The 14873-nt window shown below is 42.9% G+C and overlaps 1 protein-coding gene across 6 annotated transcripts in view; it reads left to right on the top strand.

Moving 5' to 3' along the window:
* Nucleotides 1-14873, top strand: part of PCDH7 (protocadherin 7) — a 1155179-nt gene that overhangs the window by 694780 nt on the left and 445526 nt on the right. The gene's annotated exons all lie outside the window — the stretch shown is intronic.

Raw genomic sequence — 14873 nt, 5'->3', positions numbered from 1 at the left:
GGCAACTATATGCTGTATATTAAAACACGTTATCTGGCAATCTACCTCTTGCGACATTGGAGGATTAGACAAGATTGATGTGGACCTGAGGCACAGGATTAGAATTGGCCGGATGGTAGGCGGGCTAGTGATAGGCATGTAAAGACTCCAAAATGCAGGGATAACTTCTTATTCTTTTGTATAAATGACACAAAAATTGCCGAAATTACATAATGAACCACCCTGGCACTGTAAACATTTGTAATAACCTGTTGAGCAAAATGAGGATTATTGTACCATTATGTTTCCCCTCCTGAATGGAAGTCTACAGGTACCAGCATGAACAAGTTTCAATTGGGTTTTACAGCAGTACTGCAAAGACCTGAAGAAAAACAGTGACAGAAAAAGCATGATAAGGTGACCGGCCTGTGGTTATTTATTTCACATTGTGAGTAATGTATGGACCTCTTCACTTTCTCAACATCCGCCATCCACACCTCTCACGGAAAATTGCATAGGTAAAAGTCACTCACTATTACTCAGTGCTGTGCTTGCAGCTGGTTTCCCATTCTAAATGTTCTGTTGAAACAAATAGATGCGCTGTAAGGATATTTGACAGACCAGAGGGGGATACCCTGTACCGGCCTGGATTTTTGTTTTTGCTGGAAATTTCAAATGTAAAAAAGACAAAACAACAGGCTAAAGGCTTTTCCAGTCTGAGTTCAATTGTTGGTCGCCAAAACCCGGGTACAGCTGATCTCCTCCTTTAATGCACTGGTGTCCATAGCACCCACCTGCTTTGCCTGCCACATGCCTCACATTATGTCAGTGGAATGTCCAGATCTGGGGAAACACATTTTCCCACATCCTAGTTCTGGGGACATGTGCCTATATTCTTGCAATGGCTCTTATTATCACAGCATATAGAAGTGCCAGGAGATGGACATGTGGCGCTACTGAAAACATGTATTGCTGTAATGATTTATTGAAAAGTATTTTTAAACTGTAATATGGTCACAACCGGAACAGCCTGGCATTGTCAGTCTAAGTGAACAGCACAACGTGACACGTGCAGGTGCAGAGAAAGCAGGGTATCCGTTTATGAATCTAGAGTTGTGCCTCTGTCTCCTTTATTCTTGGCATGTTGCGTTCGGTAATGGAGGCGTATGTGCTCTCTATATGAACTCAATTTTTTATTTAATCGTCCAAAACCATTGGAGATGAGCATCTTAAGCATCTTAAGCATTCACCCCACAGCACATCTGAGCAGGTCTTGTTTTTCAAATGTATGTTGATGTTTATTAGATGCCAAATTGGACTGACTTTTAATTTAGCAACACTAACTGGATGAGCAGAAAACCAAGGAGCTACTTTAAATGGTTGTATTTTCTGCCATAATGTGGAACATTCCTATTTAAATGTATCCATTTTCCCCAATTACCAGGGAGTAGTCCGAGGGAAACACTAATAACCCCCCAGGGACAGCTGACTAGAAGCTCGTTTCTTTCCATTTAAAGGGAGGCGCCGAGAGGGATTTAGCAGCAGGGCTGCCAGGGCTGCCTGCCCACACTCCCAGACTCCCGATCCTATCCGGGAGTAGTTCACTGTGCCAGCTGTTATTTCGGAAGATCCAAAAGGTGGAATAACTAGTAGTAAACACGGGTGTCAGAATGTCCAAATGAGCGTGCATGCTAATTACAATGTTCTGCATTTAATTGCCACCCTTCATCTCTTCTTCAGATTGGGTGCCAGCCAGGGGAGTTTTCCGAGCGTACCTTCAGCAAGGAAACATGTTCTGTAGCTTATTTATTTATACATTTATTTATTTATTTATTTATGTTTTACATTTATTTCAGCACACGACCACCGGGCATCTGATTGCTAGTTACAGAAAGTGCATAGTACCGTTCATAGTTCATGACGTGCAAGAATACACAAGAGGGTTATAGAGAAAATGAGTGTGTGTACACCGACTGGCCAAGCCTCACCTCGTGGTGCCGGTGGGCTACTTCAGAAGTGCAGACAGGTATGAGCAACTAAGTAGGTGTGTATGCACAGACTGGCCAAGCCTCAGCTCAAGGTTGCGGAGGGGGGGGGGGGAATGCCGGTGGAGAGGTGCTACTTCAGACGTGCCGACAGGCATGAGCAACACATTAGGTATGTATGCACAAGGCTGACAGTCAGGTAGGTAACAAATAGATTAGGTTGACAAATCATGTAGGTTGAAGAAAGAATCAGGTAGACAGCAAAAGACTGATGGTCAAGTCAGGTAGGACACATCCGCTAACTTGCAGCCCAATCGGGATGAGTCCAGGGACAGCCACACCTAATAATTCTCTTCCAGCAAACAGCGTAGGCAAGACTCAGAGAAGCCAGTGGTGGCAGGAATAACATAAATATTAAGGTACAGAGATGCGCACATTACAGCGGTTTGAGTATACATACCTACTACGGAAATGCAGCGTCCATGGGTGATGGGAGCTACGCCGGAGAGTGGGTTGTGAGATACGATCTTTACAGTGGATTAAGTATGCATAATTACTCCGGAAAAGCTGCGTCCATGGGACAAGGGGGCTACGTTGGATCACAAATTGAGGCAGAGATGCGGAGCAAAAAGGAATAACGTGAACAGGATCAATAATACATATCAGGACCGACGTATCCAAGAGGTAATGAGATGGGAGATTGTTATGAAGTTCGCTGAAGGTGAATTAACAGTTTGCGGGCGAAGTAACAAAGGCTTACTGCTGTGCCATGAAGGAAGAGGGGACAGGAGATCGGCAACAAGTTCATAGGCGAAATACATAGTTGCTGAGGAATAATTTGATAGATAAGGCTCCTTCCACCCCAGACAGGCCCAGACAGGCACATTAGGCCTAAGAAGGAGGCCTTTCAATGGGCCGGCTCAGCCTACCGTGAGCTGTATGCCTGGGAATAGGTTGGGCAGGCACCCAAACATGGACAGGAAAGCATGGTTCTGGTTTTTGAAGGCACTGGGCTCGGATGAGGGTGGTCATCTTGAGAAGGAGCAAGTGCTGGAGTGTGCAGATGGTAAGCCCAGTAGGGCTACTCACTTCGGGCTCTTTGGGGTCCTCAATACCCATCTGGACAAAAGAGCATGTGGGAGGTGCTTCAGCCAAGCAACTTCAAGGAGCAGTGTCGCTGTTACAGTGTGCCCAGACAGGCACATCAGGTATTAGAAGGAGGCTTTTGAATGGGGCCGACTCTGCCTTCAAGCGAGCTGTAGGCCTGGGGATAGGCTGGACAGGCACCCAATCACGGACAGGAAAGTGTGCTAGTGGTTCTTGGAGGCACTGGGCTGGGATGAGGGCGGACATCTTGAGAAGGAGCAATCGCTCCAGTGCGGAGAACGTAAGCCCAGCAAGGCTACTCACGTCCGGCTCTTTGGGGTCCCGGATCATCATATGGACAAAACAGCATAAAGAAGGCCCTTCAGCCAAGCACCTTCTAAGAGCAGCATCTATGTTACAGTGCTTGGTATGGGGTTTGGTTTGTCAGGTTGTCAATTTTTTCAAATAATCACTCACACACCTAGATTCATTTGCTGAATTATGAGCTGTTCCTGAATTTTCAACCTATCTCCTTAGAAATGAGACTGTTTTATGTATGTCTTCCATTTTCTAACTCTTTTAGATATACTTCTGTCCTCATCCTCTTGAAGTTAGGTTTGCATTTAACTGAGGATTAATTTTTTCTCAAGTTCTGTTTACGGTTCATTGCAGATTTTTTTTTTCTGGATTTATTACATCATGGAGTAGCCAAAGGCGGATCTGGGATTTAAAAAACGGCCCTGCAACATTCCAAGATTGGAGCTGGTCGGGGGAAGGGATTGGGGTCAAAAAAACTGGTTTATGAGGCGCGAACATGCTTTGTAAAAAAAAAAACTGGTGCATTTCACAGTTTGTTAACAGTACAACTAATAACTTTAAGAAGGAGCCGAGCACACAGCATAAAAGGGAAGACACATCTCTTCAAAAGATAGTTGGGGGGAGCAGTCGAGCTTAACTCTAGGTAGGGTTATTATTCTGACAGAAATGTTGAACTAGTTCACACGCGTTTCCATAGAAAATACACCACACTGCTATGGGGAAAATATAAAGATCTATTATCATAGCATTTGTGTGTGTGGCACAGAGCAGAGATAGCATCGATGTTGTGCTTTCCTCCTCCAACACATGTGAGCTTTTTGTCTTATGCCAGCATGAGGTTTTTATGCAAATGTAAAAGGAATGGATTTGCCTGGAGAGCGCCTCACATTAGCACCTGCTAATGAGCAGGCAGATTTCATAGGAATCCTTTAGTAAAGGCTACCTGAAAAGCATCATTTGCAGACCGTGTTTGCTTTTTTTTTGTAAAATGAAGGATAAAAGTAAAGAGTAAAGGCAATGTTGTCTTATTTTACTCTTTACTTTTGCACTCCACCTTGCAAAAGTCAAACATTGCATGCAGGGAGGGACACGACCCCACAGAAGCGAAAAGGCTGGTGGTCCCTTGCTCGCAACTTGCATTTTTACTTAAAAAAAGAAGAAAGGAAAACATAAATGTCATAAACGCATCTTCACACAGAGCCTAGTAGGGTAGAAACATTTCCAAACAACAGCGGAGGCTGCAAAAATATCCACAAGCAAAGACACTTGCAAGCTTTCAGGTGAGTAAAATGTTCCTCTACAGAAGTAAATGTGATAAAGTCAATAGGCATTGCACGTGTATAGGGAAAAAGGTAGGTAACAACATATTCTACGCCACACGTATGTATTTGGTGAAAACAAACCCCAGGGATGGTCAGAGGAACCCTGGAGAGAAGAGTTAAAGAGTCAGGGTCATAAACCAGAAGTCCCAGAAGAAGATACGGTACAACATGAAGTGGCCCATTGGACAATATGGTTGAGGCCAGCCTGTGAATGGTCTTGACCAAAGACCACGGGTTTTCCAAAGGAAAAGTATTGGGAATAACCCACAAACCCAGGGCCCAGAAGTGTATATACTCATTGTTGTTTCCCCTAGAAGATCAGTTACAGGAAGGTTAAGCAACTCACTAAGTAGAAGGCTTCTTTTTCAGGTGTGGTTTACAGGATGCAACTTCCGAGGGGCCTGGGGCATTGGCCAGCATTGAACCGAAATATGAAAAAGAAGGAGAAACTGACTTCCTTGAAGCCCCTAATGTCAGAAGTAAATCAGCAGCGCGGAATACTACAAAATGAGTAAATTAAATTATGCCCTGGTTCCTAGAAGGACAAAGGAGGGAAAACCACCCACAGGAAATGGTTCCATGATGAAGACTATTGTGGGGGCAACCTAGGATGCTCATGAAGAGCAGACGTGGAGAGGCATTAAAGTTTCAACATCCTTACAAGCGAAGACAACATCCAGTACCAAGCCAGGACAACCACAGCAGTATGATAAAATTTGTCTGATAACAGTTGCAGTACAGACGCCTTGCCCAGAACACAAGTGGAGCATCAGGAGGATGGAGGAAGACCACAACCATCAAAGGACAACCATCAGCAAACAATGCCCAACTGATGATCAGTCTATGACACAGCATCCCTCAATCATGGCCAGATCTAGCCTTTAAAATACAGCTCTGGCTGTAAAACTGTGGGAAGCATCCAGCAGTCAGACACAATTACTTTTGAAATCTGTACTGAGGCCCTTGTTTTCTGCTAATATGCCAGCACTCACTACGCGTTACCAGCCCACAAATCATACTGGGAGTCAGGGGCAAAGTGTAAAATGGCCAGGGTATCTGGTTGATCACTTAATCCACCACCAAACTCAGACCAACCCTATAAGATGTGGCATGGCTAGCAAAAGGACTGGTCTCGTACAGTTAAAAGCCACATTGAAGATTCATCAGTAGGCCCATAAAAGAATAACATATTATATTTGCAAAACAGCCATTTTAGGCCTGCCTCGAGGTTCCTCTGAACAAAGGTACCCCCTAAAATTGTCTGCTGAGAGTAACACTTGCCTTCATACCACACTAGCTATCAAAAAGCTAAAGAGGACTTCTGATATGATAAATCAGCTTGCGCCCCTGGTGAATCCACATCTAAATGACACCTGCCCATAGCGCACTACAAAAAAAATGCAGGGTGATATAATAAGCCTAGGGCACAAATGTGGTGCTTATAAAACACGCATGGCCATGGAGTCTTATGGCAACCCAGGAATAGATACACTTAATGGGTAATACCTATGGTTGCAATGGATGGGGAATTCAGTAGAAATCCCTCAGACCACCCAAAATATGACAACGGTCCTAAAATAAAAAGAGGGATGAAACACAATTTCAAGGAGACTCAAAAACATGAAATTCTTTCTTAACATTTAAGATCCAATATATCTTTGAAAACGTGCAAGACACATTCTGTGATTATGATTTTTTGAACCATTTTACAATGAGACAGATACATGCTGTGAAGTTTTGGATCCCCTGGCTAAGCTCTACTCATGTTTTATCGGCTTGCCTACCTCTAGGTACCAGCATGTTGATAGCCGTCTATCTCTGCAGCCTGTTGGCTTCTAAAATCAACTCTCACTGTGGACATTTTAACCACATGAGAAGTAGTCAAAATGGTCTGTCAAAAGGTATATTTGGCCAAATTAGGGGCCATTAAATTGCAGCAGAACGGTGTTTGTAGGAATGTGGAATGGATTATTAACATAACACTTACATTTTTAAACCAGGCAATACCGTGGGGGTTGCCTTACATGTGAAGTAACAACTATTTAAGGACATTTGAAAGCCCAGAAAATGTATTAACAATGACTATTGCCCAATGACTAGTGCCCAATTTCCCCATAGACTAATTACTAACAAATATGCAGACATACAGTGTCCCACCCAGATCTGGCATTCTCTGCAAGCCCTTTTGCACCATTTGCATTCATCTACAATACAAGTTTATTTCCCACTATAAATTCAGGAGTAGAAGTAGCGGAATTGAAAGTGTTGGAAGCCTAAAAAACAGGAGTAGCTCATCATCCCTCCTGAGAATGGACCACAAATGTACTCTTTAATCTCTTGTCGGTTTATATTCATAACCATAAGAACATGCTTCATATAGAACCTGCTGATAAGGGTACCTGCTTCGTTAAAATGTAATTTAAACAAACTATCCCACAAAAAAATGTAACCAACATTATTGAATTGGACATTATAGCATTACAATGTTTTCCAAAAAGTCATATACTTACTTGATCAGTGTAATAGTTATGTTGGTGGACTAGCAGTTTGACCAGTGGGTCTGTGGGGTGTTGATATTCAGATACTAATTTGCCATCTGGCCTCTTCACCACACCATTCCAAAAATATTGCTGCACATGATAATCCTTGGCTGTTTACTAAGTGCTAAAAAAAACAAAAAAATACTTTAAGTGTCAGGTTGCCAGCCCAGCTCAGAGCAGATGACCCATAATGGCAGCCCTGAAGCTACACAGTTCAATAATTCTGTGTGATGTTTTTCCTTGATCTTGTGTATATGAAATCTGCATATACCTCCTCCTTCTGCCACTGGGACAGTGGGTGCCTGAATGTACAATATCCTGTGTCGATCTTGGTGAATGTACATCATTGTGGTACAACACCCATGCATTTACTTTTACTTATGAATGAACCTCAGTGCTCTTGTAATTGGGGTGTGGAATCTGAATTGAAGGTTACCTTCAAATGATTGACTGCATCTGCTGATTCCTTCCCAGTGCGCCAGAATTTGAAAACCACACACAGCATGCCTCTTACTGTCTCTGGCTCATTTGGATACTGACAAGTTCTTCTGGGTGTTTTCACTCAGTGACTGCTCTGCCTCCCTGAATCTCTTGCTTACTCCAGGGTGAGCAAGGCAAAAGTGACTCCAATGAGCTTCCCAAAATCATTTTGCAGCTCCTCCCACTCCTTCGCCCAGCTCCTTCGGATGGCACATATCTCGTCCACTTTCTTCAAGAGACAGTGAGTGATTGATATGTCACCTGCCTCCCCAAATGTCTGGTGGTGGCACTTGTTTTATTCTGCCCCTTTGTTTCTTTGAATGTATCTCACAGCCTCTGCATAAGCAAACTCTAGCCTAAATCTGTCAGTCTAGGTCTTCCTGCTATAAGGCTCTAACTCTAATTCAGTATAAGCCTTTCCTAAATGTATCAAGCCTGCCTCCAGACACAACCTCCCACATCTCTGAAATCCACCTTAGACTGAACAGGAGCTACGCCCACGTTCCCACTATAAAGCTTGTATTAAAACTTCAGTCAATGTTTTCAGATGTTCACCTGAAGTTCGACCTGGTCGACTCACCTAAAATTCTACTCGTGACTATCTTGGAGGCACAGATGGGTGTGCTCCCGCGAGTCAACCTTGAGTTAAATCATCCACTACACTTTGTCATTGTCAACACTATACACATTGTGGCCATGTTAAGACAGCTCAATCCATCGGACACACCCTTTAGTATTCTGCAGGGAGTCTTCAGTATGGCTGCATGAGATGAGATCATTTCAGGTCATACACAGGGGAGTTGGTAGGTCTGGAAAAGACCCGGGGCTAAACTGATGTCGGAACTGTTGGGACTGGGGGCTAGCTAGTCTTTGGCTGTAGCTCCTGCGATTCTATCCGGGGCTACAACCAAAAGATCAGGGGCTATAGCCCCCTTAGCCCTCCCCTAGCAACGCCACTGGTCGTACATAAAAAAGCCATCACTACTTGCCTGTAAAAAACAGAATTTGATTTAAGGTCATCTGTTTTTTAGTGGACTGACATTCCTGATCAAGAACATGTACTTGATGCAAGGTTCCTAGCCGTTACAGACTGCATTTATTGTAGGCATGTACACAACAAATCCTGGAAGCAAAGATATTAATTAATCAGAAATAATGAGCCGCACTGATGGATTGTTGTCCCGTTCCTATGGCAATGCCATGCAGTGATACTGAAAGCCATCGACCTTCTTCTTCATGATGATCACAGATAGCGTACCTCATTCATGTATACATTTGCTGACAGAGTATATGGATGCAATCGGCCATCAATTTGGCTCATTGTAAACACTGCATTCTTACTCAATTTGATTGGAGCACACTCCCTAGTAAATGCATTCCAAGGTGTTAATGCCAGACCAAGTTCAATAGTAAATGGGGTGTTTTTGCATACCTGATTTGCCTCATTAATGAGTAGGGCAGGCCAGGTTCTACAGAGGTATATGCCAATTCTAACTGCCCTTCTAACCTAAATATGGTTTTGGCTCTCAATTCACACAAGGGTCCCTAAGAGTTAAGCTGATTATTAGTATAATTATGTAAACTGCTAGCCAAATCGTTTAGGGAGTATAATCCATCACATGCACTGACCTCACTTTGTTTGCTGTATCTGTGGCTATGTGTGCACGAGGGCATAGCTTTCTGAAGCATGTCATTTCTGCTGGGGAATTTTACAAAACGCCACCGTTTCCAATACTCCCATTTCTATTTGCAAAGGCTGATTCAGAAATCTCATATCAGTTCCAAGACAAATCTGACTGTTTGAACCCCTATGCATTTTTTTCTTTTTAAATATTTAAATATTGATACAAAGACACATGTTTTTATTCTACTTCATGATCAATCGTCATATCCTGTACACCATATAAATTGCAGTGTACTTGATTGATGGGTAGTCCATTAAAAGCACATGCTGTATTGCTCTAATACTTTGCAAAAGCCATTGCGTGGCTTACAAGCGTTTCTTGGGGAAGTATTGTAAGATATATGCTAGGTGTATGTGAGTAGTACACACAGTGGTATGCACGCGATTACACATGACCAACAGGCCCAGCACAATTATGGCTTCTCATGGTCTGATATTAACACAATATTAACAACGGATTGACATTCACTGAACCAAGTTTTATTGCGGGGAGGATAACGTTGTCTACCACGCAGAAAGACCCACATTTGTGATTGCACACATTCCAATTAGTGCTGTGTGTAAACCAGTCAGGTTGTCACAAACTGGGCATAATTTGCTGGTGCAAGCCTGGGTACAGATCAAGTGGTGCATTGCTCACACCCACCTGCTGTCGCCACGTGACCAGATGTCCTCCTCACCTGCTGCACTTCTCTCTTACCTCCTCTAAAGCCCCCTGTCTTTTCCCCTCCTTACTGGCATATTCCTTGGCAGGGTCACTGCTCCTCCCATCAATTCAGTATGTTGTTGCTGCTGGGGTTCTTAACAACAAACCACTTGTTCTTTAATGACAATTGCTCCGTCAGAGCCCCGAGAGGCACCCCTCCAGCATAGTGTCCTCGAACCCTGTAATTGCAGTGAGTGCCTATTGTCATGGGAAAAAGGCGGCCATTATATTGGAATTCCTAAGAGCAGTGCTTTGAAAACCCTTTTGAAGCTGTTGTCTTTTTTTAAAAATAAAATGGCTTCTACATTTATCGTTTGTTAGTCATGTGTATAACGACACAGACAACTGCCAAGGTGCATGCTGATCAGTCATGAAAGATCTTCTTGCTACAGACGTCACCAGACAGATTTATATGTGTAAACCACCGATGAAGAATTTGCGGTGCAGACAGGGGGTGGTTTGAGGCTCTTTCTATCGGGAATTCGGAAAGTAAACAGCCCTGGGTGAGTGATGAGCCAAGCGCGAGATATGCCGTTATGATAAGGGTCCTTGGTGCCTTAGGTTACACTCAGGTATTTAGGGATGCGCCATCTTGCTGCCTCTGCTTTTCAGTGTTTGTCTCATTGTTTGTTTACACAACACTAAGTTTCTCGCGTGTCCCAGTCCCCCCGACCCCCACCCCTGAACCGGCAGTGCTTGTGTTGTGTTGCCTTCAGAAACATGAACACTTATTTCGTTCTCTTGCCATCAAACTGTATGCCTGCACAAGCTGTGTATTGCAGATGTTCTGCGTGCACACCGTGCATGCTCTTTAAGGTAACTATGCTTATCATGTGTCATTGTGTATAGCATTCATGTGGAATGGCGTGTGCAAAGCGTCGTCTCTGTTCCGTGCCCTACGCACTTCGATTTTCCAATCCAGAACCTTCCTTTGTAACGTCATCCGTGAAGAGTATGGGACCCCCTGTTCAAGGGGATAGGATGCAGTCAGAATTGAAATGTAGCGCCAGTTCATTCAAACTGTGGCAGCACACCACCGATAGAACTGTGGCAAAGGCCAATCATTGCAGAAACCCATGGGAACAAGTTGCAGAAAAAGGAATCAACAACATTGCAGATGCAAAGAAGAATTTCTGAAAAGTTACACATCCACTCTTAATTGTCAAAGTTTGGTTCAACCATCTTTAGTAATTTTAAACACCTCTTTAGATAAAGGTATCTAGTGTGCCACTGTGAAAAGCATATGATTGAACACATACACTATATTGTTTTAGCAAGACTAAAAAAAAAGTGGTGATGGCAAGCTTGATTTGTAGTTTGAAACCTATGATATTTAACTTCTTAACAACTGTTCAGTTGTCTTAGTAGACCATTGTTTAGTAGCTTATATGTGCCAATTAGAGAAGAAGTTTAATCGTGCCAGCTACACAGGGGAACACATAACATACGACGTGCGGCTACCAAAGACAGAAAAGCAGCAGACACAGTTAGGTCATATCTACACTGGAACTCAAAGCAAACCTAGAAGTGCATTGGGCGTCGTGGGCCTTGTGATTGTGAAGCAAGTCGAGCCCGTGTTTATGGAGCTCGCGTCCCTTGTCTAGACATGTCATTCACAATCAGGGAGATTTGCTGATTAACAAATAAATTGACAGATTAAGAGTTGGAACTGACTCATCTTAACCACTAGGAATCCTTTTGTGTAACATCAACCATTTAATCGTAAGGTCTGATAATTAATTGATGTCATTACTTATTGTTTTATGTTTCTTAGTTTATACACAATACACGTTTTTACACCTGCATATTTATAGACCCAAAATTTGTGTACTTTAATTTTCCTGTAATCACCTTCTCCTACCTTCTCATCTCATTATTTACTCCATTTTGCAGTGTAATACGCACTCTTCATATTGGCATTAGTTGCAGGAACTTAGAGTTTAGTGTCTATTGTTTGGTCCCCATAGGCCCTGTATGAGAGGTATCTATTTCTTTAAGCACAAATCCTGTTATTATATATTTACACTTAAACTATAACCCCTCCCTTTGTTTGCACCTTCAATGCTCTACTTACATCTGTGGCTCAGCTCGAGTCCCTCAGCATCGATTTTCCCACAATAGATCAGTTTGCTGTCAGTCTGCGGAGCACCTGTGAGAACCAGGCAGGGATTTCTTCAAAGGGGGCACTGTCAAATGATTTGTCCAAAAATGTGATTATTCGCTGATCTCCACTGGAAGCTCCACGATCTTCTGGCTAATGACGGGAGTCGCCAATCATCCAAATGTCTAGCTCTGGGCCTATGTCGACTGGATCTGGAACCATCCACACAGCTACAAAATGTGCAATAGCACCTTGATGCATTAATTTATGCGTAGAATGGAATTACCATACTAAATGACACAAGACTCAAATAAACGGACAGACAGAAAGAATTTAGGAAAGTACTACTTTATTGTCAGTTCAATATAAAGTAGGGCAATCTGGTGAACATATGAAATGCATCTCACAAACGATGTTTTAATTACACAATGGCTTCATACCTCAATATGCATCAGCTATGACATCATCCTACGTGGCGAATCTAAAACCTATTGAAGGGAGGGATTGCGTAAGGCAACATATGTACCTATAATTTGTGTAAGTGTTAATAACATCATTGCCTGCCCCTTATGTAGTGGGCACGCCTTGAACTATCTCTAGATGTTTTTAATACTGATTATAACAGAATATAGTAGACGATTGGCCTGTGCAACTTGGTATAGAAGGATGCTACATGGACCCACATGATTGGTTGGCATTCTCTCCCAACCTTGGACCTTCGGCTTGTTAGCAGCACGTATGCAAAACAAAACCTCTTGGTCACTTGCCCCAGGTCTGTGCTGTCCATTGGCAGGGCCACTTTCAGCTTAAAGTGCTCCTTCGGGTTCTTCCTTTCCTTCCTGTACACTTTTGGGCCCCAGTGGTTTTGGCGCTTGCGTCCACCTTAATTGATTATTGTAATTCACTTTATCTTGTTCAGCCTGGTTATTTGTTCCACTGTCTCCAGGTTCTCCAAAATTCCACTGCCCGGCTGGCCACGTCCACCCCCTTGTGCTGCCATATCTCTCCCATTCTGATGCAAATTGACTGGCTTCCTGTGGTCAAACACTTTCACTTTAAATCTCTGTGCCTGGTTCACTGTGCCTTCTATGGTATGGGAGCTGAATATCTTCAGGCTACATTTCGGCCTTATGTTCCGAGACACGCCCTGTGTCAGAGCCAATACTTCCTCTGGCCTATTCCAGAGATGAAATACAGTGGCATTGGTGGCCATTACTTCTTTGTGGTGGCTACCAGATTGTGAAATGTTTTACCACGCCCCTTAGATCGACAGTTAATCATTTGGCCTTTTGTAAGGCCCTGAAAATCTTCCTCTTCTAGTTGGTTTCTCTGACCCTTTCTGCTATGTAGCGCCAAGATGCTCTTGGGCATATGAAGCACGCTATAAGCGCTAATCAAATCAAACCAAGGTGCAGAGAACAACGTCAGACTATTACCCACTTATTCCAATTAGCCCATCATCTCTCATTGGTCAAGCCCTTAACCAAGGTTTCTTCTTCATAGCTGACCTTGCAGCTTGTTCTTTGCTTTGGGGTCTTTGAGGAAGTATGGGTACAATCTTATCTTCATCCAGAGCTTCATGAATAAACCTTGTTTTTGTCTCCTGAGTCACATGTAAGTAGACCACAAATGTGTCAATTTCAACCTCTTATTTACTACTATTTGGTTTAATTGTTCTGCGTGTTATTACTCCTCTTGGCCTCTGGAGACTTGATCACTCCATCTCACATATGCTTTCTGCATTTTTAATTGTCCAAGATGTTGTCTTCTTTGTTTAAACTGAGAGAAATATGGCTCACGTTCGTGGGTTATCCTCTTGACTCCCTTTGTGCCTTGCAGTTATTCCTTGATTGACATCCTTGATCACAGGCCAGGAGGCTCCTCTTCATCCTTTGCATGAAGCTGCAACGTCCAACGTCCATATTTTCCCCATGACCCCTTGAGTCACATTATAGGTTATATTGCAGCAAGCGTCTATATGTCTGCTCTACCTTGCGTGTCTTGCATACATTTACTTTGACTCTTCTTACTTGTTTCTCTGATACTCATGAGTTCTTCATACTTGATTACATGTTTCTCTTTTTACTCCAATTAGATCTTTATTCTAGGAGTATTTTGCATATTATTTTAGTGCATCCACGTGTCTTTATGGTATCACTCTACAGCTGTCAGGTTTTCTTTACAGCTATTCAATATCTGTTGTGGTATGTTGACATAGATCAACTCTCTCAGTACAAGGGTACATTCGATACGGTTGTCTGAGTGCATAATGTCTTTTGTACACTCGATGCTGCATCTGGACAATGCCTGGTGTCATACATATGACTCTTCCATTATCGTTCCAATATCATGGCAGTGAGGGGGTGGAGCTTATCAGTGACATATTTGTCCACTCCTCTACATTATGATTGGCATCACTTCTGGTTTAGTAGTAGTCTTGGGATGAGTTGGATTTTTATCCACTACTCATCCTTGTGTTCCAGCAGTGCGGTAGTCATTTCATCACAAACACATTCTTTGTGAAAGTGTGTTCCGCAATTGGAAAAGGTGACTTTGAAGTTCAACAGAACGCTAAATAAAATTGACATAATTGAAACATTAAAGGAGCCAGTGACAACCCTTTTCTCAAAACTGTGAAGTGTTGTTTTTATAGGGAGACTATTTAGGATTCA

Source organism: Ambystoma mexicanum, chromosome 6q (assembly GCF_040938575.1).
Source record: "Ambystoma mexicanum isolate Mex_15411 chromosome 6q, UKY_AmexF1_1, whole genome shotgun sequence".
Lineage (NCBI taxonomy): Eukaryota > Metazoa > Chordata > Amphibia > Caudata > Ambystomatidae > Ambystoma > Ambystoma mexicanum.
This window is presented reverse-complemented; position numbering and strand designations above follow the sequence as displayed.